Below are 5,298 nucleotides of genomic sequence, written 5' to 3' on the forward strand. Positions count from 1 at the left end.
GGTTCTTCCTGTGGAAGACCAGAATACTGGCAGTTTTGCTGCACTATGATAATGAGCTGAGGATTTAGCTCAAAGCTGCTTGCTTTGATGGGAGGTATACAGATGCTACTCCCATATGTAGCTATAATGAGGTTAGCATATGACCCCAGAGTCCTTCTGGACTGTTCACTTCCACTTATGTCCATGATGGGGAAAAGGGAATTGATATGAATTATATTTTTTTTATTTATTTAATTAAAAGTGACCGAAATTAAAATAGAATAAAATAAAATAAATGGAAACTAAAATAAAATTTCGAAAAAAAAGAAAAGGAAATAAAATAAAAGCAAATTGAAAACTAAATTAATTAATTAATTAAAAAGATTTTGGAAAAAAAAGTAATCAATAAGATATGATTGAAAAGATATGATTGAAAAAATTAAAAAGATTTGATTTTTGAAAAAGATTTGAAAAGATCAATTTTTGAAATTAGAATATTGACTTGACTAGAAAAAAAAAGATATGATTTTGAAAATCTTTGACTAAATTAATGCAAAATTTCGAAATTTATGAGTAAAATAAGGAAAGGATATTTTTTTATTTTTGAATTTTAATGCGGAAAGAGAAAAACAACAAAATGACACTAAACTTAGAGATTTTAGATAAAAACACAGAGAACAAACAAGAAAACTTTGAATGTCAAGATGAACACCAAGAACACTTTAAAGATCAAGATGAACACCAAGAACAAATTTTTGAAAAATTTTTAAGTAAATAAAAGCACAAAAACACCAAACTTGAAATTTTTAGAAAATCAAACACAAATTTTCGAAAAATTAAAGGAAAACATAAAGAAGACACCAAACTTAGAATTTTTAAAAATCAAGAGAGAACTAAGGACATGCAATTTTGAAAAATTAAAAGAAAATAAAAGCATGCAATTGACACCAAACTTAAAATATGAAACTAAACTCAAGTAAAAGACTCTAAACCAACAAAAATAAAATATTCCTAATCTAAGCAACAAGATAAACCGTCAGTTGTCTAAACTCGAACAATCCCCGGCAACGGCGCCAAAAACTTGGTGCACAAAATCAAAATCACACTTTTGTAATTCCGCACAACTAACCAGCAAGTGCACTGGGTCGTCCAAGTAATACCTTACGTGAGTAAGGGTCGATCCCACGGAGATTGTCGGCTTGAAGCAAGCTATGGTTATCTCGTAACTCTTAGTCAGGATGTCAATAACTCTGAGATTTAATTGTAAAAAGTAAAAGAACATGAAATAAATACTTGTTTTGCAGTAATGGACAACAGGTTGAGGTTTTGGAGATGCTCCATCTTCTGAATCTCTGCTTTCCTACTGTCTTCTTCTTCAAGCATGCAAGGCTCCTTCCATGGCAAGCTGTATGTTGGGTTTCACCGTTATCAATGGCTACCTCCCGTCCTCTCAGTGAAAATGTTCAACGCGCTCTGTCACAGCACGGCTAATCATCTGTCGGTTCTCGATCATGTCGGAATATAATCTAGTGATTCTTTTGCGTCTGTCACTAACGCCCAACACTCGCGAGTTTGAAGCTCGTCATAGTCATTCAATCCTTGAATCCTACTCAGAATACCACAGACAAGGTTTAGACCTTCTGGATTCTCAAGAATGGCCGCTAATGGATTCTAGCTTATACCACGAGGATTCTGATTAAGGAATCCAAGAGATACACACTCAATCGAAGGTAGAACGGAGGTGGTTGTCAGGCACACGTTCATAGGTGAGAATGGTGATGATTGTCACGGATCATCACATTCATCAGGTTGAAGAACAAGTGGTATCTTGGAATAGAACAAGCATGATTGAATGGGAAAAACAGTAGTAATTGCATTAATCCATCAAGACACAGCAGAGCTCCTCACCCCCAACCATGGGGTTTAGAGACTCATGCCGTAGAAGATACAAAATGAAACATGTAATGTGTCATGAGGTACAATATGAATCACTAAAAGTAGTATTTATAGTAAACTAGTGACCTAGGGTTACAGAAAATGAGTAAGCTAGGGTGTTTATTGTAAAATTCCACTTTCGGGGCCCACTTGATATGTGCTTGGGCTGAGCATTGAAGCTTTCATGTGTAGAGACATTTCCTGGAGTTGAACGCCAGCTTTTATGCCAGTTTGGGCGTTTAACTCTAGCTTTTGTGCCAGTTCTGGAGTTAAACGCCAGAATTCTTGAGCTGACTTGGAACGCCTGTTTGGGCCATCAAATCTCGGGCAAAGTATGGACTATTATATATTGCTGGAAAGCCCAGGATGTCTACTTTCCAATGCAATTAAGAGAACGCCAATTGGGCTTCTATAGCTCCAGAAAATTCACTTTGAGTGCAGGGAGGTCAGAATCCAACAGCATCTACAGTCCTTTTTTAGCCTCTGAATCAGATTTTTGCTCAGGTCCCTCAATTTCAGCCAGAAAATACCTGAAATCACAGAAAAACACACAAACTCATAGTAAAGCCCAGAAAAGTGATTTTTATTTAAAAAATAATAAAAACATAATAAAAACTAACTAAAATATACTAAAAACATACTAAAAACAATGCCAAAAAGCGTATGAATTATCCACTCATTAGCAGCACGTTTTGTTTTGGCAGATAAGAGCATAATCTCAGTAGTTGGCATTGCGGAAGACGTCATGGTGAGCATTATGGGGTTGACTTTTCCTATTAACCTCTATATTCTAGAGATACCCCCTAATAACTCAGGAAGACCTTCATTATCTTGCTTGGGAGGCTGTTTTTGAAGACTTCTCGGTTTAAATTGGATGCCTTCTCGGGTACCTATTCTTTTGAGATAGATGTAAGAGCGGTGAGCTTCAACCTTAATAAAGCTATAAAGCACCCACTGGAAGACCACTCTATCTTCCAGTGTGACATTATTAATGAGACTGTGGCTGAAGTTCACCAAGAGGCAGTTGATGAGAAGAACATGGCTCAAGGTGCAAGTGTGGGGAAGCCCTCTGAGTATATTGAAGACACGTTCCCATCTCCAATGGTTCCGAATGATCAAGTGCCAAACCATGAGTTGAAAATAGAGTTGAAGCCCCTTCCACTTTACCTCAAGTATGCTTATCTTGAAGACAATCGGAAGCTCCCAGTGATTATTGCAAAGGAACTTACTTCCCATCAAGAGGAGCGACTGCTTAGTGTACTGAGAAGAAACAAGAAAGTTATTGGATGGAGTTTGGCAGACATAGTAGGTATAAGGCCTCAAGTCTGTGAGCACCGAATTTTTCTAGAGGAGGGAGCGAGGCCTATCCATCAACCTCAAAGGCGGTTGAACCCCACAATTTTGGAAGTTGTGAAGAAGGAAGTGACCCGACTGCTTGAAGCCAACATTCTCTATCCAATCTCGGATAGTGAGTGGGTTAGTCTAGTACAAGTGATTCCAAAGAAGTCTGGTGTCACAATAGTGAAGAATGAGAATGGGGAACTCATGGCTACAAGAGTGCAGAATTCCTGGAGGGTGTGTATTGACTACAGGCGCTTGAACTTAGCCACTTGCAAGGATCACTACCCACTACCTTTAATCGATCAAATGCTTGATTGCCTGTCAGGTTTCTACCGACATTTTATCAAGGACTTCAGTAAGGTTGCACTACCTCTGTCCCGTCTGCTGCAGAAGGACGTAGAGTTTGACTTGAGTGAGGACTGCATAGAAGCATTTGACAAGCTGAAGATTGCCTTGACCCAAGCTCCTATTGTGAGAGGGCCTGATTGGAGTAGGCCGTTCAAGATCATGTGTGACACATCTAGTTATGCGGTAGGAACGGCGCTAGCTCAGCGCGAAGGTAAGGACCCTTATATTATTTCTTATGCTTCTAAAACTTTAGATGGCGCCCAATCTAATTATACTACCACTGAAAAAGAACTTTTAGCTATTGTTTTTGCTTTGGATAAATTTCGAGCTTATTTACTTAGAACTAAGGTGGTAGTATATTCAGACCATGCGGCTTTGAAATACTTGTTAGCTAAGAAAGAGTCTAAACCAAGTTTAATCCGTTGGATATTGTTATTGTAAAAGTTTGACTTAGAGATTAAAGATAGACTGGTTCCCAAAATTTGGTGGCAATCGCCTAGAACATATTAAAAGTGACTCCACTCCTATCAATAATGCATTTCCACTTTATAGCTTGCAAGAAATATCTGAGGTGGTTCCTTGGTATGCACCCATAGCTAATTATTTGGTTAGTCGTACCTTTCCTCCTAATTTTTCTAAGCATCAAAAGGACAAGCTCAAGAGCGAGTCCAAGTATTACATATGGGATGACCTATATTTATGGAGATGTGGTGCTGACCAAATAATTAGAAGGTGTGTTCCACAATTTGAAATCCAGTCTATATTAGAGGCCTGTCACTCTTCTGAGAGTGGTGGACACTTTGGTCCTTAAAGAACTACAAGAAAAATTTTCGACTGCGAATTTTGGTGGCCCACACTTTTTAAGGATGCTACTATTTTCTGTGACTCTTGCCACCAATGCCAAAGGTTTGGAAATATATCGAAGATGGATGAGATGCCCCAACAACTAATGTTGTTTTGTGAAATTTTTTATGTTTAGGGTATTGATTTCATGGGTCTATTCCCAAACTCGAATGGTTTCTTATACATTTTGTTAGCTATTGATTATGTTTCTAAATGGGTGGAAGCAATTCTTACCCATACTGATGATGCTAACATTGTTGTTTATTTTGTTAGGAATAATATTATTTGTCGCTTTGGATCACCACGAGAAATCGTGAGTGATCAATGCTCTCATTTTTGTAACAGAAGAATGACAGATTTGTTGAAGAAACATGGGATCATTCACAAGGTGGCGACGACTTACCATCCCCAAATAAATGGCCAAGTCAAGGTGTCTAATAGAGAGATCAAGCGCATACTGGAGAAGATTGTTAAACCTCATCAGAGGGATTGGAGTACTAGACTTGCAGATGTGCTATGGGCTTATCGGACAGCTTAGAAGACACCGATCGGCATGAGTCCGTTCCGCCTAGTCTACAGAAAGACTTGTCACCTTCCGGTAGAAGTGGAACACAAAGCTTACTGGGCTGTGAAGGAATGCAACTCAGGATTGGAAAGAACCGGAATTGAAAGAAAGCTGCAACTGGAGGAATTCGAGTGAGCTTCGACTGGAAGCGTATGAAAACTCAAGACTCTACAAAGAAAAGGTGAAAGCGGTACCTGACAAGAACATCAAGAGAAGAGAGTTTAGAGCTGGGGATCAAGTCATTCTCTACAACTCAAGGTTGAGGTTAATGCTGGGCAAGCTAAGGT

This window comes from Arachis hypogaea, chromosome 11 (assembly GCF_003086295.3).
Source record: "Arachis hypogaea cultivar Tifrunner chromosome 11, arahy.Tifrunner.gnm2.J5K5, whole genome shotgun sequence".
Classification (NCBI taxonomy): Eukaryota; Viridiplantae; Streptophyta; class Magnoliopsida; order Fabales; family Fabaceae; genus Arachis; species Arachis hypogaea.